We start from the raw sequence: 21,534 nt of genomic DNA, 5'->3' as shown, positions 1-21,534 counted from the left end.
CATGATAAACTCAGGATCCAAAAGAACTCGCAGGAAAGAACATTAACTTGGATCTGATAAGATAAAGACTGAACTTCTGGGTTCACTGGTATGATGAATTCCTGGTGAGAGCTTGATCATCTTAAATAGGAAGAGTATGCGCATTCTGGGGGCTGTGTTTTAGGATGGACAGTGATGAAATCTGGAGAGTGTCCATTGGAGGGTGAAGGGAGATGAAGTCATGAGTATGAGACTCAGTTGGGGGTCAATTTTCATGTTATTGCCTAGTACCATCAACTTCTGTATCATAGATTTTTCTCTTTACTCATTTTTGTTCTGCATAATTTCTTTTCATTATCTCCCAGACTCAAAAAGAACTTTGCAGGACAGAACAATAGAGTGAATCTAATAAAATTAGGGATAACGACTGGACTTAGGCTTGGATAAAGACAAGCTAAGCTTAATTTTTTTCGAGGGGATAACTTTCTTGTAATTAGAGATTTCTAAAATCAGAATAGGATGGCTTGAGAACTAGTAAGTTCTCCCTCACTGGAGGCAAAGGCTGAAATGCCATTTAGTTGGGGATTTTACAGGTAATCCTCTTGGATTCAATAGCTTCTTGAAGTCCCTTCTAACTTTGAGATTGTGGGATAGTTCAATAATGATCATAATAGCTCATTTTTACATAGTACTTTCACATTTACAAGATATATTATTCCAATATGAGAAGATACTTTATCTGGAAAATTCAGGATTAGCTTGGACAAGGAAAAATGTGATCAAGGGTACATATTCTATTTATGAATGAAGGATTGGTTATATCACTGGACTAGAGGCGCCATGGTACAGTGGAAAGATTACCAGCTTTATCAAGAAACCTAGATAAGTCCTGACTCTGGTCCCTTAGCTATGTGACCTGTGATAAGTCAATAACTTCTTTGAACATTAGTTTCCTTATTTATAAAATGAATAGATTGGAGTGGATGGGCTCTAAATCTATAATCACACAGCAACAAAAAAGCTATGATAATAAATTTGGGTGAGGGAAGGGAAAGTTTGAGATTGTCCATATCTAGATGGTCAGGGATCTGGGAGTATATCTTTTGTTCCCTCTTTCTTCCCCTCTGGCTTTACCTCCAATTTTCTTGATGCTTCTTAGGACCCTTAGTAGTCACTCTCTATTTCAGTATTTAGATTGTTTTGGTTATTTTTGTAAGTTCATAATTTCTTACACATTGATGTAATCTATTTCATGGTCCATTGCATTTTATATTTCATTTCAATGATAACTGATTTTTGGAAGTTTAATATAGAAGGATAAGGTTTAATATCTGACAAATCTATAGAGAACCAAAAAATATTCAAAATTAGTCTGATATTTTAAAAATTGACAGAAATATTGTATTCTTAAAGGAGGCAATAAAAAGAAATTGTACAGAAGAAAAGCAATTAAAGAGACAGAAAATCCATGATACAAAAGAAATAAACCAGAAAAATTACAATGATCAATTTAGAAAACCTTTCTGCTTTCAAGGATTATAGAGGAACTAAATTAGATAGAAGGTCTACTGCAGTTTTCTTATATTGTTCTGATCTTAAAAGGAAGGAAGGAAAAAAAAAGAATATGCTCGGGAAGAAAGATGAAGGCATTGAAACTTCTCACATAAATTGGGTACATGAATAAAAAGAATATACAAGCCTGAGAGAAGGACTCAAGGGAACAGACATATGAAACTCACTTTTATCTGAACCAGACAAAGGAACGTTGACAACACACACATTTGGTGGAAACCTCAGAAAGTAATTGGGTCAGAGTAGGGAAGGCAAAAGTAGATATAAAGAGGGAGGAGGGATTTGGAAACTAGTCATAAGTAAAAAAAAATAACTGCAACTTCAGAGAGCAGATTGCAAATGGGGCAATAAAAAGAAAAAGAAAAAGAACCTATATTTAGGGACTGGGGATGGGGAAAGGTAGCAGGAGGACAAAAAGTAGAATGCATCAACATAAGAGTACTGTGGCTAATAATATACCTTTTCTCATTGTATTCTTTTGTTTTTGTTTTTGCAAGGTAATGGGGTTAAATGACTTGCCCAAGGTCACACAGCTAGGTAATTAAGTGTCTGAGACTGGATTTGAATTCAGGTCCTCCTGACTCCAGGACTGGTGCTCTATCCACTGCATCACCTAGCTGCCCATCTCACTGTATTCTTTTTAGAGGGAAGGTAGGGGTCAGGAATTGAGAAAAACATGTAATTGAATCTGATGAAGGGTGATAAACAATCAAAAGCTATAATGGTTGATATGAATGGAATGAATTCAGTTAAAAAATGCGAGAGGATAGTAAAAGGAATTAGCAAGCAGAATTCAACAATGTGCTGTTTAGAAGAATTACACTTGAAAGAAAATTTCAAGAGTTAAAATAAGGGTAGGGGATAAAAAGCCAGGGGAGTAATTATTGACAGAGACTTGATTAAAAGAGATAAAACAGTGAAACAATAATATGTTTAAAGGCACCACATAAAATAAATTTATATATATATATATATATGTATATATATGTACGTGAAATGATACAGCATCTGAATACTTAAAAAAAAAGGTATTTGAATTATAGGAAGAAAGAACAATAACACTCTTTAATAGTTAATTAGACAAGTTTAGAGTTGACCTAACAAATCTATCAAGAAATGCAAGTAACCCCATGGGACTGACATCTATGAACTACACATGGAGTTCTCATGGGAAAGATTTGGAAACAACTTTTGGCATTGAGTAGGCTTCTTCTGACTTTATTTTCTCAGTATGACATATCCTCTTGAATGGAAAGTTTTCCATCTGACTGACTTTCAAATGATCAGTATGAACACAATTTTAAATCTTTATTTCACAGTGTACTATTGGAGCATATCTGAGCTACTATAATAAGATGCAAATATTAGAAATTTATTAGAAATTTAGTCCTTTCTATTTCCTAAACAACCAAGTAGATGAGCATTTGGTCTTTTTAGCTGCCTGTATACCATCCTATATAAGACAAGGTCCTTTAATATCTCACAATATTATGGGAATAATAAATGATGAAAGAATTTATGAAAGAAGGTTACAGTTATTTAATAAGGTTAACGTCATAAATGTTTTCTTTTCTGTGTTAAGGAAAAGAATCTCAGAAGAGTAACCTTTGGTCTATCTTATATTCTCTTAATAGAATATTCAATTTTACTCAGGGTTATTCTTTTAAATGATTATTAACTGAAAATATATTTCATAAACACTTAAATAAGTTTAAAACTAGTTTAAAACTGATCATTCAATATATTTGTAAATCTCATATCAGGATCTTTTTTTACACTTGAAGTTAATTTGGCAACTTTTAAGAGAATTCCTTTTTGCATTAGAGATCATCTCTTATAAAAAATGTTCTATTAGTATAATCTCATCCTCCTAAGCAGCAAATGAGCAGCCAAAGGAAAAATAACTAGTGTAAACAATGAAATAAGTAGCTGGAGTAGAAATTTTGTTTTAAAAAAATAGCAATATGACCAGATAAATATATATGCCAAATACGTTAGAAACTGGATTCAGAATTTTCTTAGTTTTCCGCTATTATTGGAATTTCGCAAATATATCAACATAACCACTGGCTAACTTACATTAGACATCAATTGTAGGTTCTAAACTGAAATTCCTTTCCTTTCTGGGATATGAATCTGAAGTGAAGAATGATATAGAGGAATAAAACAAATTAAATGATGATGGAATCAAAGCCAATTTAAAAGGTACTTTTTAGCCTACACAACTACATTACCAAATATCAAATGCATAAGTCAGATCCTCATAGATTCTTTTAGATTCTCCCTTCAAACTGTTGCTGGCAGTATTTGGATAAGGGATGTAAATTTTGGGGGGATGTAAATTCTCTGTTCTAGAGATCTCTTATTTGGGACAAAGGGTTTGAGGCTAGCTCAAACTACCTGACCTTGTTATATTGTCAAAACAAATTTGAATTGTATTATGATCTATTCTGCAAGATCTTTTAACAGAAAAGGACATCTCTGCAAATGACCTGAACTGGAGGAACAGATCTGCTAAAAGCTGCTCTGAAAACTCAACATTCCAGGATGATAAGAGAAGAAATCTCCAGAAGGATCAGACAGTAGGAGATGTTTCAGAAACCAGATAGTTGTGTAATATATGTCTGAGCCCTAAAATATAATGGACTGATGAAATAGTGGAAATGGTTACTGAGAAACACTGTACCATTAGAGCATAAACAAAAACCATGTTGGATGAATATTTATCCTGGGGAAAGAAACCCCTGTCCTTGTACACTTTCAGCTCATTAAGTAAAAAACCAGCCAGGTAGCTCTGGATGGAGATGTGTTCCCCTCTCTAGACTGTTGAAGACTCATGATCAAGCCATGTTCTCAGCAAGAAGAGTTGAAGACTTCTAGTCCATCTTCTTATTAAAATGTCCACAAACAGGGATAATTTTCACTTGTTCAGGGATATACCATTTCAGAAAGGTTGACATAAGTCATTTATAACTTGACTTCAGTTTTCCTTTCCAGTACTTTTGAACTCTACTTCCTTTCAAGTATTCTACCATACAATGTCACTGGCTTTTTAGTTGTCTCTTAGATAGGACATTCCATTTCCCAACTCTATGCCTTTTTTATTGGCTAGACTTCATAACTGGAATGTCTCCTTTTCATTATAAAGGAAAAAATGAAGAAATTTATTAATATAAAATTTTAAAGTTTTTATGAAGAGAAACTATTTGGCTAGAATGAGATTAATTTTTTCTGATTGGGAGAAAATATTTACAATCCATTATCTCTGGTAATATTCTAACGTACAGAAAATGTATAAGACTTAGAGCTTCCACGGACAAGTATTTAAAGAATATGAGCAATTTTTTAAGAAATGAAAAGTAAACTATCAATAACTAAATAAAAATACCCAGAATCATCTTTAAAATAAATGGAAGTGAAAAATAAGAGGTTTCATCTCATAGTCATCTAAATGGGAAAGATAACCCTTTAAAGAGAGAAATAGATTTTACAGGAGCTTTTAAGGAAGATAGATAACTAATACAATGTTGTTTAAATATTGAATGTTTAGGAAAATAATTGGTATTGATAAAAAAAGAAAGAGTGACTTTAAATTCTTTGACCCAGTAATCGTGATACCTCAAGGAGACCAGAATCAGAAAGAATGACCCAGCCCATACCAACACATTCAAATGTAGGCTACAAAATTCCAATCTGTAACAAAAGTCACTAAGATAGACGCTGTGCATGATTAATCAAATTTATTAGGAAGACCAGTAGATCTTAATTGATTAGGCCAAAGACCTTCCTCACAGTCAAGGACCTCTCTAAATAGCCATTTAGAGAATTCCAAAAAGAAAATAAGGTAGTACAACCCCTTGATTGGTCACTTCCAGAAGCATAGGAAGTCTTATGGCTTGCTAAGGGAAAAATCCATCAATCACTAAAGTTTAGTTTATCAGGCTTTCCACGGATTTTCTACTGGTCATGACACCCTGTCAGCAAGGTCATGGGCCTTCCACAGTTCATCTCAGCAGTGGTTTTGTTTCATAGGCCATCAAAAATTAATATTTGACTAACAATATCCTAGGAGAATAGGGAAGTTGTGGATTTGAAGTGAAGGCCACTTGGAGTAGGTATAAGTGATTCATAGAATTTAAGGGGGTATTACTGTAGTTCATGAACTTTTTTTCAAGCATAGAATTTAGGAGTTAGGTAATGCTAAGGAAATACATTCTTAACTCAAGAAAATATGTGTTATTTCACGTTCTTATAACAGGTCTACATGGCAAAGCAGGAATCTATCTGATAAATGCAATAAAATTAATATAATCATCAATAAATGATGGATTAATTGCAGTCTATATAACTCTTATTCTTACATTAGCTAAATCTAACTTAATTCTATTCCACTTATAGTCACTGATATCCATTAAATCATAATGGCCTGAGTAAATATTGATTAATGAGCAGGGGTATCAAAATTATTCTTATATATATGGCAGTACTTTCTGTAATAACTAAAAACAAAATAGATATCCATCAATTTGGGAAATGCCTAAACAAATTGTGATAAATGATTATAATAAATATTATTATTATTATTATTATTATTATTAGCAAGCCTATGCTTAGACTGCCACAATGTAGCACTGCTTGAAAGGGTACTAAGAGCAAATGGCAAAGAGCAGAGCTGACATGAGGGTCGCAATTACCACAAAGCCATTGCAGGGATTCCTGTTCCTGTTACCCCATGCATCCAACTGCTCTACTTAGTATAAGCAAAAGGTTTTCTGTGAGTACTACTATTCTGGCAGTAACTACATTTACACATTTGTTTTCCACAACTGTGGGAATTGAACATTCCCTGCAATCAACTTCTAGCATCTTCAAACACTTATTCTCCCTTCTACATCTATCCTGGTAAAAGATTTGGCCAAGTCAAAACCATAATGGATCTTTACCCCCTACCCTTTTTAGTTGCCTTTTCTATATAGTCTTCCCCCACTAGAATGTAAGCTCCTTGAGGAGAAAGTCTTATTATTGCTTATTATTCTCAGAACTTAGCAGAGTGCCAGCTACAAAAACAATTGTTTGTTTCATTTCCTTCTTTTTCCTTCTCCTGAGAGTTAAATTATTTGATTTGAGGATTTGGTTTTGACATCACATTCAACTTGCTGTATTGTAAAAGATGGATGAAACCTTCTAAGAATATAAGTAAACTGGTATTCATAGTATTCAGTAGAAAGTTAGAACTTCTCTTTACTTCCCCATCCAATAAAACATTAGATTTCATTGGTTATGTTGCTTTCCTTAAGTCTAAGACTTTTGAAGTAAGTGACCTCTTGAATAACTTTCAATGTTGTTTTTTGTTTCTGTACATGTCAATTCCCCTACAGTTCTGAAGATGATCTATTGAAAATGTTAATTATTTCAAAATCTTAAAATTAAGAGACAAGCATGAAAAAAGTCAAATAACAAAGTAATAATAAAAATAATAGTAATGTTTGTCCCTCAGTCTTGAAGAAGACCATGACATCAGGGAGGTATTATCTTGACAAACACGTGAATTGAATTTGAGCTGTGCTAAGTCTCCCGTCTCATTTTCTCCTCCAGAGTCATCTGGATCCAGTGGCCAGATATGAATCAAGACAATTGGAGATGGCCCTGGATGCAAGCCGATCAACATGACTTGCCCAGGATCACATAGTTACTGTCAGTTGTCTGAGGCCAGATTTAAACTCTGGTCCTCCTGACTCCAAGGCCAGTACTCTAGCCATTGTGCCACCCTATCTGCAAGGCAAATTGAGTATTGAGATATAAGAACTGGGAGTTCTCAAGATTTTTTTTTTTGGTATTATTTCTGTAAAAAATTGAAAGAAATCTTTGTTGAAAACTGAGACTGTCATTCAATATTATTTGTTATTAGAATTTTATATCAAGGTAAATTTGACCCAATTCAGGAAAGCAAATATTTTGTCACTTCTTCAATGCTAAAACCATTATAATTTTTTTCATTCACAGACTTATGCATTGTGGCTTAGATGAGCAAGATCTGATATGACAATAATAACCTAATAACAATAACTTTTTTAAAGAAAGTCTGCAATCCTTAGTAATCAACCCTATAACCTCTTGATGCAGGTAAGTGTCATATATGCTCTATTCTATTTTCTGTACTATGGTTGAGTTTCTCATATGTTATGTTTGTATGTTCTCATGCTTTGATTCATAGTAACTACTCTCATGTTGCAAATCTGAGTCATTTAATACAAACCACAAATAAAAAGAAATAATTTAGAAAAAAAGAAAATTATTGCACAGGAAAAAAATAAATCTATGAAATTTGGGAAAATATGTGAAGACCTAGCATGAACTGATACAGAGTGAATAAAGCAAATTCAGAATAAAAGTTTACACAATGATTATAAATAATATAAACAAAAGCAATACTAAAAGACAACAGAATCCAGAACAAAAACAGTGATCAGTTTTGGTTCCAAATAACTACTATTTTTAAAAAATCCTCTCGGAACTGGAATCAGAAAGACAAATTTAAATTTGGCTTTAATATTTAGTCATTTAATTTTTATCTGTCTCAGTTTCCTGAACTATAAAAATGAATAATAGCAACATCTCTTTTTCAGGATTGTTGTGAGAATAAAATGAGGTAATATTTGTAATGTGTTCAGCAGACCATAAAGCACAGTGTAAATGCTAACTGTTGCTATTACTATTACTATTGTTAAAATGATAAGTCCCACTAGTGGAATGTAACTTGTTTAGTCAGTCGCAACTGCCTTAATAGACACTTTTGTTTAACTATGTGCTTAAACACAACGTACTATATATTTATTAGAATAATGGAAAGTTTATTAAAACAAAATGCACCAAAACATAATTCTTTAAAAAATTAATATATTTCAGGGCATCTAGGTAGCACAGTGGATAGAGCACCAGCCCTGGAATCAGGAGTACCTGAGTTCAAATCTGGCCTCAGATACTTAATAATTACTTAGCTTTGTGTGGCCTTGGGCAAGCCACTTAATCCCATTGCCTTGCAAAAAAAATAACTAAAAAATTAATATATTTAATTTATTGTGTCTTTTCAAGTTCATAGAATTTCTTTTCTTCTTTATTCCCACTCAAAAAAAGTACCATATAAACTACAATCATTTCAGGACAATTCCTTGTCAAATATTGACAATATGAGAACAGCAATATAAGATAATCAAATGTCCCAGGAAAAATAACATTTCTTGTTGCTTTTGGATGCATGAAAAAGTAGCCTAATTTATTTATTTGACTGTTCAAGAAGAGCCTATGATTTATTTATACTTTTATTCAGCTGCAACTTCCTTTTTGTCTTCTAGCTTTGTTTATAGCCAGAATGTTTAAGAGTGACATGATTTCATTATTCCAGAAATATGTTCACAGGACAAGGTCCTAACATTTAGAGCAAAAATTGCAAAATTAATGTTTATGTAGACAATTCAAAAACCATGTGATTCTTAGCATTACCAAACCCCTTTTCTGCCATTTTGTGACTAAAACTGCAATAGCCTAAAAGGGTTGCCTAAAACCAAGGTTATTTTGTAATTTTCTTGGAATCATGGGTTATCAGAGACCAAAACTGGCTGACATTGGACAGTCTCCTCAGGAAGCCTCTCCAAATTTAAGTCATGTAAATGCCCAGAAAGAGGACATAGTCTGTTTCTGGGACCATCTTTGAAGCTTTTCCTGAATAGTAGAACTCACCTTCTGAAGGCATAGTCCTTTATTTTTTCATTTTTGGAAGGAATCAAGGTTAAATGACTTGCCCAGGGTCAGACCCTGAGGCCATATTTGAACTCAGGTCCTCCTGACTCCAGACTTAGTGCTTCCTTGCATCACCTAGCTAGCTACCCCTTGGCCCTTCTTTAACCTGAACAAAATCATTTATCTATAACCAAGCATTGGCATTATTTCTAAAGGATAAACACTTCCCCAATAAGATATGAAGCAATTTTTCATCCATCTCTAGTATAACCTGCCACGTTACCAAATATGCTAACTATACCACTAGGAAAAAGGAGGGGCAAAATTATTCCCAACTGAGCACAGTATGGTAGTTTATTAGAAAACCCTGGAGAATTAATGAAATTCTAAAACTAATAATTTCAGCAAAATAGCAGCATACAAAATGTGCAAAGAAAATTTGTCAGCATTGTTGTATATCACTAACAAAACTAGAAGGGGGGGAACATAAAAATTCTACTCAAAACAATGAAAAATGAATAAACCATCTGGGAGAAGGGATCAAGACCCAGGTAGGACTTAAATAAAGCTACTTACAAAAATAGGGAAATCTTAAATTATTGAGAGATATTCAGGATTCATGACTGGTTAATACACATACAATAAAAATGATATTACCCAAATGAACCTATAGACATCACTTTTTTGCAATCACATTAATCTAAATAGAATTTGACAAAACTTTGACAATTCATATGGAAGAACATGAGGTAAAAATATCAAAAGAAATAATAGGGAAAATAGGAATGAAGAGAGATTAGAATAACCAAATCTGAAAATAATAATGGTTAAAATTGACTTTGTGATCTTGGGTTCTTTCCTACCTCAGTTTGTGAAATGGGTGCAATGATGCCCGAAGTTCTGACTTGAAGGAAGAAGTGGACTGATGAATCCCAATGCAGGGCCAAGTGAATGGGGATGGAGGGTGGGGATGGGATTGTTATATCATCATCATCATCATCATCATCATCATCATCATCATCATCATCTTCATTATCATTATCGTTATCGTTATTGTTACATTATCATTAAAGGAGAAGCAAATGAGAGGAGTAGGCCTTCAGAGGGTGTCAAATTAGTAGCCCTTCCATGAGTCTTCACTATCAAGGTTCTTTTTAAGTCCTCTGAGGCAAATTTCCTGAGCATGCACACTGAAGGCTTGGAGGAGGTGAGGGGGAAGCCCCTCGCAGGTGCCTTTGAGAGGTGAGCTTTAATAGGTTTCCTTGGGGAGAAGTGGCGGGACCAACAGGCTCCTGGATGGACTTCAGTTATTTGCTCAGTCTCCCCAGTATGATTAGAGGGCTTGAAACTCTATACAGTAATTAAGGTTTTTTAGACGATTTGTCCATATTATATTGCTTTTCTCTCCATAGCAATCTTGGGAGTTGGGAAGTACCAGTATTGTCTTCATTTTACAGATGGGGAAAGTGAGGCTCAGGGTGGGGGGAAAAGGCTCCAATCTGGGACCAGCATCATTCATTCTCCCTCCTTGTGGCTCCTGGTATTCCCCAACTGTCAATTGTATCTATCGTCATCTTCATGATAGCTATCATTTGGATGGCTAAATCTAAGTGTACCCATTTTATATCATTTAATTCTCCCAACAACCTTGTTATGACCTTCATATTTTTACATGAGGAAACAGAGGCAGATTTGCCCCGGGTCCATGGCAGAGTAGGCTGTGAGGCATTTGAACTCTGGTTTTCCACTTAGCTTCTCTTGCCATAACCCCAATGGGCTTCTCTGCCTCTCTGCCATTTCTCTCATCCTAGTCTTGCTTCCTGTCCTCCCTCCATCCCTTTATTCACTGGAAAGATGGAAAAACATAAAGTTCTTCATCAGGAAAATTTTGGAGGACCTGCCTTGCTCTTGGAATTAGGGCTATCTTCTGTTAATGCAAACCAATGGCAAGCACATCATGAGGCTGGTCTCCCCAAATTATGCTGTGACAAACAGTGTTCTTAAAGAAGGCAATGTGTATTATATATGCACAGAAAACTCTTGGATGAATATTCCAGTGAGATGTTCAATAAGTAGCCACAGATTGTTTGGGACTTTTTGCAAGAACTTTCTAAGAATATGATGAGTGGATATGATGAGAAAGGATCTAATGAAATGCACTCAGAGAATCATGAAAAAGAATTACAAAATTTCTATAATTCCAAGTTAGAGACCAAGGACATAATTGGATATGTTCCAATGTCAGGAGCCAGGCAGTAGCTAATATTTAAATAGGCAGTATCGCATAAGAGACCACTAGAACTTAAGCCAAAAGATCTGATTCAAAATTTGAATCCTGACTCCTTTATTTGTCTGATATTTTGTTGAGTTTCAGTTTTTTCATATGTAAAATGAATGTGTTGGACTAAATGCTTTCTGAGACCCTTTCTTGCTCCATGTCAATGATCAGATGATGAATCAATAAGCATTTATTAAGTAAATTCCTGTGCTAAGTAAAACCTAAATGAAATCTCATGGCTGGAAAGGTGGAGAAATCCTCATATATTTTTATCTTCATCTCTTCATACTGAATGGAAGAAAGAATATTCAGAGGCAGTATTCTATGGGTCTGCACTAGCTGCAATTAGCCTGAGACAGAGCAGATGATTGATAAAGCAGATTGAAATTCCAGGATTCTCCTGGAGAGAACAAGTCCAGAAATACTATTGCTCTCAAATACCCAGAGCCAAAATTCCTTGAAGTTATCACCAAAACTGTAGGGACTCTTTGAACCTCAAAGAACTCATTAATATTATGGGGGTTCCTAATTCTAAAAGCTGTCAATACAGAATTTCCTAGAGATGTTGTTCTTGTTTCCTCTGAGGGAAAAAGAAGGACCAACAGTAAATGTCTATAGGCAATACTGGTGAACATTTTGAACATATTTATGGTGGGAGGCAAGATCTGGGAATATATTAGAAGGTTCAATTAAACTTTAATGAGTTAGAAAAAGTCGTAAGTAAATTTATATGGAGAAATAAAAAGTTGAGAATTTCCAGGGATTCAGTGAAAAAAAGTGCAAAAGAAGGTGGCTTAGCCTTACCAGAGCTAAATTATAAAGCATCAGTCATCAAAACTGTCTGGAATTTGCTAAGAAATAGAGTCGTGGATCAGTGGAATAAACTAGGTGCAATAGCAGGAAATGATTATAGTAATCTGCTGTTTGATAAACCCAAAGTTCAGTTATTGGGGTTAAAAACTCTCTCTTCAAAAAAAAAAGTTTTGGGAAAATTGGAAGTTAGTCTGGAAGACACTTAGTCTAGACCAACACCTCACACCCTTTACCAAGATAAGATCCAAATGGATACAGGATTTAGACATAAAAGACAATATTATAAGCAAACGAGAAGATCAAGGAGTAGTTTGCCTGTCAGATCTATGGAAAGGGAAGCAGTTTATGACCAAGGAAGAGATGGAAAACATCATTAAAAACAAACTAGATAATTTCAATTACATTAAATTTAAAAGTTTTTACACTGTAACCAAGATCAAAAGAAATGTAATAAACTGGGAAACAATTGTTACAAATAATATTTCTGACAAAGGACTCATTTCTAAAATATACAGAGAACTGAGTCAAATTTTCAAAAAAAACCAAGCCATTCCCCCAATTGACAAATGGTCAAAGGATATGCAAAGGTAATTTACAGCTGAGGAAATCAAAGCAATCCATAGTAATATGAAAAATTGCTCCAAAATACTTGCTTATTAGAGAAATGCAAATTAAAGCACCTCTGAGGTACCACCTCACACCTCTCAGACTGGTCAATATGACCAGAAAGGACAATGATCAATGTTGGAAGGGATGTGGGAAATCTGGGATAATAATACATTGTTGGTGGAGCTGTGAACTCATACAACCTTTCTGGAGAGCAATTTGGAATTGTGCCCAAAGGGCAACAAAAATGTACATACCCTTTGATCCAGCAAAACCACTACTAGGTCTATACCCTGAAGAGATTATGAAAAAGAGTAAAAACATCACTTGTACAAAAATATTCAAAGTGGCCCTGTTTGTGGTGGCAAAGAATTGGAAATCAAGGAAATGTCCTTCAATTGGGGAATGGCTTAGCAAACTGTGGTATATGTATGGCATGGAACACTATTGTTCTATTAGAAACCAGGAGGGAATGGGAATTCAGGGAGGCCTGGAAAGATTTGCTTGAACTGATGATGAACAAGATAAGCAGAACCAGAAAAACATTGTACACCCTAACAACAACAGGAGGGTGATGCTCAACCTTGATGAACTTGCTCATTCCATCAGTGCAACAACCATGGACAATTTTGGGCTATCTGCAATGGAGAATATCATCTGTATCCAGAGAAAGAATTATGGACATTGAACAAAGACCAAGGACTATTATCTTCAAATTAGAGAAAAAAAACCGTTATCTTATTATGCAATTTTGCTATCTTATACTTTATTTTTCTGCCTTAAGGATATGATTTCTCTGTCATCACATTCAGCTGAGATCAATGTATTCCATGGTAACAATGTGAAGAATAACAGAATGCCTTCTGCGGGGGGTGGGGGGAAGGGAAGCAAGAATAGGATAAGAGGGTATGTAGAAGGTGTGTAGATTAATGGGGAGGGGGAATCTAGAAGAGCATGCAAGGGAGGAATTCTTTGAAGGGTGGTTGATTAAGGAATAGGAGGGCCAGGTAGCAAGTAGTAGTAGTAGAGGATAAAAATGAGAGATACAAACAAATCAAATATGTATGCAGGTGTTTGCATATGTATGCATGTATATATATATATATGTGTGTGTGTGTATCTATATAGATATATAAAATTTTATATATATATATATATATATATATATATATATATAAATGTCTCTATATATTGGTGCCTGAGTATGTGTGGGTAGATATACATATAAGTATGTAAACATATATATGTATATGTATATGTATATATATATATATATATATATATATATGTAAAATCCATCCATAATTATATTCAACCTGGGAGGTGAGAGGAAAAAAATAAACAGTTTACAGTGGAGAACAGAAGAAAACCTACAAGAAAGTAAAGATGGACAATTTTGAACACAGTTTATTATTTATTAGATAAGTTTTTATGAAATTGAAATTTATTATTTTATAATATGAATCCTTATAAAAATTTTTATAAAATAAATTTTAAAAAGTAATCCTGTTGTCTAACTGTTAAAGTAAGCAGCCAAAATAGAGAATATCTAATTGTTAAAGGAACACAGTCGAGGCATTCTGGTATAGAGGAAAGAACACAGGCTCCTATGTTACTTAGGTCATTTAACTTCATTGAGTTTTAACTTCCTCATCTGTAAAATGGAGGCAATAATGCCTAGCTTGACAACTTGTGACCATAACAGATTTAGAGTTGAAATGGTTCTTAGTGATAATCCAGGCTAACTTCTTAATTTGACAAATGAATAAACTGAGTCCTAGAGAAATTAAATGATAATTTAGATAAAGTCTTCTAAGAGTTAAAATACCAACTAGACAGAGTCTTCTGGTGAGACCCCTGATACAAGGGTTAAGAAAAAAAATTAATGTCCTGTAAGGTTTTACATCCAGGACACATTTTTCTGGTTCAGTAGTTTCTGTTTTTAATACTGCCAGTGGGCATTGTTTAGAAACAGATCCCTAGAAACACTTGTGTGAACTAAGAAAAGACTGAGCAAACATCCGTGATCAACTGTCATGATTTCATAGCATTTCATATCATCTGGGAAAATTTGTAGTATACAGAAATCACCAGCCTGTCTGTGTCTGCCTACTGTTTAGATCTAAGCTGTGACTATTTGGGAAATGACTGGTGAGTCAGTGGAGAGGGAAGAAAGTTGAAGCTGTCTAAGGTATTTATAAATCCAAATTTCTAGTTCTGTAGCAGGATACAACATCATTTTGACAGGCTGTTCTCATGGGAAACTTGTAGTTGCTTTAAGAATTGGATTATGTTCACATGGATAGGGGCTCTAATTGATGGGAGTCTAATTGAGGAGATCCAATTGATAGTTCTCATGGGAACTCTCATGGGAAACTCAGTTTTTTTTTTAAGAACTTGATTGCAGGCCCATGAACATGGTCCCTAATGGATATAAGTCCAACGTCTAACCAGTTTAGACTGCCAGAGTATGGGGTGGAAGAAAGGGTATGACAAATGGAAGAGAAGTTTAAAAATAATGGAATTCTTTTGGGGGAAGGAAAATTTTCCAGATTTGCAAAATGATCATATTTCGGCTATAACAGCTTCAGAGGGAAATTAGGCCATTGACTTCCATGGAAATGTCCTAGTAGGGGATCAGTTAAGAAGCATCTTTAATAGTTGCAATGCCTCAATTGTAACTGTGGCCCTGATTGCCTCCATGTGTAATTTCCAGGAAATACTGTGGGCAATATATATTGATTGGTTGGTTACTTATAGTCCATCTAACATGTCTTTGACATTTCCCTTCTAAGGAGAACCCTTAATTTTTTTAAACACTTATAGAATTTAAGAAACATTTTTTAAACTCTGATACAAAGACAAAAGTGAAATAGTCCATGGTTTCCCTGACATAATATTCTATTGGGTGGATAATTATCCCAAAGTAGAATGGACTACACAGGACTATAATCCTGCTTACACAGGCACATTATATGAGGAGTGCCTGGGCATACCCTAATGTGCTAGCCAAACCCTTTTGCCATCTTGGATCTGCCATTTCCCAGTCTGGGGAGGGCATATCCTTCACTGCTACTATTCCTGCTTCCTTCTTCTATTTTCCGTCTGCCATCTCTCTGAAGCACTAGTATGGGAGAAAGGAAGGGGTGCTCCAAGTGACTCAGAAGCCTAGGATCCCAGCCCCTTTCCCCACCTTTCTCTGTGGTGGGTGATGCTTCCCCTGCTTCAAGGATACTTCTGATTGGGGAGCTCAACTAGGCTGTGTAATGTACTCTTTCCTGTATTTGCTTTTGCCTAGAGATTTCCATTGGCTATAACTATGCCAGGGGACAAACTTCCAAAACAGACTTTTTTCTTTTCCCTTGACTTCTCAGACAGTTTCTTTTCCACATGGCTCAATCTTAGAACATAGCTCTGGGCCACTAGTGGTAAAAAAGGCAAAAGAGTTCAAATGACTAATTTAAAAAACCTGTTTCTCTGATGACCAACCTTTAAATTTCAGTAAGACCCTTCATGGCAGAGCTTTTGGAAAATATTTTTGAGCCAAAAAGATAAAATTGAAAAGGAAAATTGGTATTTTAAGGGTTTGATTGAAAGAAACTCTTTTCCAGGTTTGTATTTTTAGTAAAGTTTAGTTAAAATTTTAGTGGTTTTAGTTTCTTTACTTTGAATAAGAAATCATGCCCTTTATGTTAGTGTTCACTTTTAAGATAAACAAATAGCTTGGGCACACATCCTAAAGATGCACTCATTGGAAGTCTTTGGGCAGAGACCAATGACTACCTGTCAGGTGGGTTGTAGAATGGAATTCTATTCAGGTATAAATTAGATTGAACGGCTACTGAGATCCCCTTCACTTCTAAAATTCTGTGATACTCTGAACCCATATAACTAAAAAGAAAGTATGTACAATTGTAACTGCAAGAGGGACAAAACATTAACAACTGGGTTGAAGGAAAATCAGAAAAGGACTCATGGAAAAAGTGATATTTGTACTGTGCTTTGAAGGAAGTTAGAAATTCTATAAGATGGAATGGAAGAGCAATAGGGGGCTATCTCAACCAAAAACATGAAGAAAGGAGGTACAATATGTAGGGGAAACTGCTAGCAAGTTCAACTGACTGGAACGGAGAACATGTAAAGTGAGTTATATCCTAAAATCATAGCTCTAGAATTAAAGGGGTTTAGATTTAATCCTCATATTCCAGATGAGGAAATGGAAGATATAGGCTTCTTAGACATATTAGAGATACTATACTGCCTTTTCAAGGTCACACAAGTAGTATAGGAGATAGAGTTGAAACATAGGACTTTTGACACCAGTCATTGCTCTTTCTATTCTGCCATGTTATGAATCATTTTGTGAATCTTGAATAATTAATTTTAAAGATTTCTCTTTGAAATAGTTGTAGATGACAGCCTCATGAGTAAAAAAGTGAATAGGACCATATCCATCATATAGAAGGATAAGATATTTTATGATTCCTAATTGAGGTTGAGTAGCATTTTAATGAAAATTGTCCTCATAAACTCTGGTTTTGTTCGCTGGTCAACTTTCTTAATGGGAGTAGTATGGTAAATGATGCTGGTAAAGCTACATTAAGAGACTTCTGTCAATGTTATTGTTTGCTAGATTCTATCTCAAGGTAACTATGGAGAAAGTTCTACAATTGGATGCTGCAGAATATAGCACAGAGAGAGCAGAAGATATTTTGGGTAGGTGTTAGGTTACAGTTATATGATGACCTAATGCTGGTTGCTGCCTTATAAAATTAGAGGGTTCTGGTATTTCCCAGTCTTTGAACTTATTCAAGTATGTATTCAGGTATTTATTCAAGTATTCATTGTAGTTTATGCTGCTCAGAAATCTTTGTTTGTTCCCTCTATTAACTTCAAGGATAAAATACAAAAATACTTACTCTATATTGAAAACCCTTTACAAATTGGTTCCAGCTTACCTCTCCAGACTAATATTCCTCTTTACAATACTCTATAGCCCATTTCAAATGCCAAACTAGTTATTCTACCCCCTGTCTCCATGCTTTTGTATAGGCTCATAGGCTATTTCCCATGGGCTTCGAATACATACCTTTTTTTTTTTTTTTACCTCCACCTTGGATAAATCAATAGAAAAGAATGTATTTAGTGCTCATTATGGGGCAGAAACAGTGCTTCCTCAAAGTTCACCTAATTTTCCTCATTGAAATCTCCCCAAATCCCCCTCCAAAAAAATAGTCATCTTAACTAGCCTGGCAGGAAAAGTATGTCTCATTTGAGTGGTAAATGAATAAGGGTTCAAGAGCAGCAGCAGGGGGCCTGAAGCAGGACTCAAGAGACTGGGGCAATGTACCAAGGTGCTCTCCTGTAAATCAGCAGATTCTTAGACAAATGAGCAGTCTATGCAGCCCAGCAAGGTCCCCCCTCAGAGACCCTAACCCCAACACAAGACGCCGGCAAGACCTTAACCCCATTGCTAGCCACTCGAAAAAACCTAACCTAGGGCTGACCAACAAGGAGGCCTTGCTAAAGAAAACCTAACCCAGGACTGGCCATGAGGGAATCCCTGCCCTGTTTCCCTAGCAAACCAGGAGCAGTGCTCCACCTCTTATGTAGATCAGCAATAAAATTACTCCTTCATGGTCTGCTAGCAGAGACCCCTTGTTTCCATAGAAACACAACAGCAGAGCCCCACCCCTGGAGTAGACCTGCAAATAAATTCCACATTCAGGGGAGGCCAAAGGGGAGGCCCTCCCCAGAACATGTCAGAAGGGAAACCTATCCTCTACAAAAAGGAAGAAGCTAAGACCTGAAACCTAGCGAAATCTAGGAATAAGACCCAGATTCCCTCAGTACAGGACAGTACAGGACCATAGCCCACCACTCGCATAAAAAGACCAAATCACACAAAAGGCAGAAAATAATAAGCAAAAGAAAACAAAAAAGTTTGACTGAAGAAAAGTTAAGGTAATAAGAAGGATCAAAGCAAAAACTTAGAAGCAGATAAAAGTATCAAAATGGCTAATATAAAGCATCAAAGAGAATGTAATTTGGTCTCAGGTCCAAAAAGAATTCCTGGAAGACCTTAAAAACAATTTAAAAAGCAAATTTAAGAAGAAAAAGTGGGAAATATGCATTTCTTTTTATTACCAACAAAGAGCTAGACATAAAAGTTCCATTTAAAATAACTAGACAAAATAAAATACCTGGGGGTCTACCTGCCAAGACAATTTTAGGAATTATGTGAGCATAACTATCAAACACTTTTTAAACAAAGTTATATCTAAACAACTGGAAAAATATTGGTTTGTGGATAGATCAAGCCAATATAATAAAAATAACAATTCTACTTGAATTAATCTATTCAGTACTATACCATTCAATTTATCAACAAATTATTTTATAGAATTAGAAAGTATAGGGGCAGCTAGGTAGCACAGTGGATAGAGTACCTGCCCTGGAGTCAGGAGGACCTGAGTTCAAATCTGACCTCAGACACTTAATAATTACCTAGCTGTGTGACCTTGGGCAAGTCACATAACCCCACTGTCTTGCAAAAAATAAAAAAAATAGAATTAGAAAATATAACAAAATTCATCTGGAAGAATAAAATCTCAGGTACAGCATGGGAAACAATGAAGAAAAAGTGGAAGTGAAAGTTCTGAAGTCATAACCAAATCTCAAATGATATTTTAAAGAATAATCATCAAAACAATCTGGTACTGGCTAAGAAATAGAGTGGTGGGTCAGTGGAATGAATTAGGTTCAAATTACATTGTAGTAAAGCACCACAGTAATGTAGTATGTGATAAACCCCAAATCCAAACTTTTGGAACAAAATCTCATTATTTTGGCAAAAACTGAGAAAAATAGGAATCTAGAACAACACTTAACACTGTACAACAAAATAAAATAAATATGGGTACATGATTTACATAAAGATTGATAGTATAGGAGAAGCTAGATGGTGTAGTAGATAGAGCACTGGCCCTGGAGTCAGGAGTACCTGAGTTCAAATCTGACCTCAGACACTAAATAATTACCTAGTTGTGTTGCCTTGGGCAAGCCACTTAACCCCATTGCCTTGCAAAAACCTAAAAAAAAAGTGATAGTATAAGCAAATTGAGGGAAGATGGAATAGTTTATCTATCTTAATAATGGATAAGAAAAGAATTTAGATCCAAAGAAAATATAGAGAGCATTATTAAATATAAAATACATAATTTTGATTTTATAAAATTTAAAAATTGTTTTTTACAAACAAAGCCAGTGCAATCAAAAGTATAAGGAAGTAGAAAATTGATGGAAAAATTTGCAGCAAATATCTCTGGTAAAGGGTTCATTTCTCATATATAGAGAGAACTGAGTCAAATTCATAGAAATAAGAGTTATTCCATAATTGAGACATGGTCAAAAGATATGAACAGAGAGTTCTTCAGAGAATGAAATCAAAGCTATCTATAGTCATGAAAAAATGCTCTAAATCATTATTGTTCAGTGAATTACAAATTAAAACAACTCTGAGGTAACACTTCATACCTATCCAAGTGGTTAGAAAATCGGGACATTAATGCATTGTTGATAGAGTTGTGAACTGATCCAACCATTCTGTAGAATAATTTGGAACTATGTGCCCAAAGGGCTATAAAATTGTGCATACCATTTGATCCAGTAATTCCACTGCTAGGTATATATCCCAAAGACATCCCCAGAAAGGAGAAAGGACCTATTTGTACAAAAATATTCACAGCTATTCTTTTTGTGGTGGCTAGGAATTGGAAGTTGAGGGAATGCTTTTCAACTGAGAAATGGAACTAAAAACTTTAAATAAAATGTTAAACAATTTAAAGTAAAATGATTTTTATATAAAATGTTAAAACAATTTAAAAAATAAAATGATCTTTTATTTACTTATATTTACATGTTTACATATACTCTAGTAGAGTATAAACTTCTAGAGGGAAAAAGATTACTTTTTTCCCAATTGGGTGCCCACAATGCCTGGCACATGGTAAACTCATTTAATAAAACTGAAGAAGTTTCTGAAATGGCACCCTACATGGGTTCATTATCAGATATTCAGAAAAAATTTATTGGTTTACATGCAGCATGAAAAGTCCTTATCTTCCAGATCAGTATAAAACATCAATAGTATAAGTTACAATGGACACTTCATGAATACAGATCTTAGATCCTTTTATCCTCTTGTTCTAAATAGAATCTCCTCTCACAGTTAATTATATGCAAGTTATAAAGTTCTATTTTCCTGATTAATCATTTAATTTGTTTAAGAAAGTAGCTATTGTATTCAGTTGATTCCAATTCTTCATGGACCCATTTGGGGTTTTCTTGGCAAATGTAATGGAGTTATTTGTCAATTTCTTTTCCTTTTCATTTTACAGAGGAGAAACTAAGGTTAGACAAAATTCTGGTTAAACAGAATTAAGTGACTTGTCCAGGGTCATACAACTAATAAATGTTTGGGGTCAGATTTGAACTCAGGGAAAGCAGCCTTTCTCACTGTGGACCTGGCACTCTATCTACTGAACCAC

The 21,534-nt window shown here is 34.8% G+C and overlaps 1 protein-coding gene and 1 long non-coding RNA gene across 3 annotated transcripts in view; one reads left to right on the top strand and one right to left on the bottom strand.

Annotated features, from left to right (window-relative positions):
• The window catches only part of HPSE2 (heparanase 2 (inactive)), a 740,263-nt gene that overhangs the window by 217,013 nt on the left and 501,716 nt on the right, over window positions 1-21,534 (bottom strand). The gene's annotated exons all lie outside the window — the stretch shown is intronic.
• LOC141521064 (uncharacterized) overlaps window positions 17,665-21,534 on the top strand; it is a 174,735-nt gene continuing 170,865 nt past the window's right edge. For both annotated transcript variants that reach the window (XR_012477838.1, XR_012477839.1), the window contains exon 1: window positions 17,665-17,701. This is a non-coding gene — a long non-coding RNA (uncharacterized LOC141521064). The remainder of the gene's footprint in view (window positions 17,702-21,534) is intronic.

Source organism: Macrotis lagotis, chromosome 4 (genome assembly GCF_037893015.1).
Source record: "Macrotis lagotis isolate mMagLag1 chromosome 4, bilby.v1.9.chrom.fasta, whole genome shotgun sequence".
In the NCBI taxonomy this organism is placed as follows: Eukaryota; Metazoa; Chordata; class Mammalia; order Peramelemorphia; family Peramelidae; genus Macrotis; species Macrotis lagotis.
This window is presented reverse-complemented; position numbering and strand designations above follow the sequence as displayed.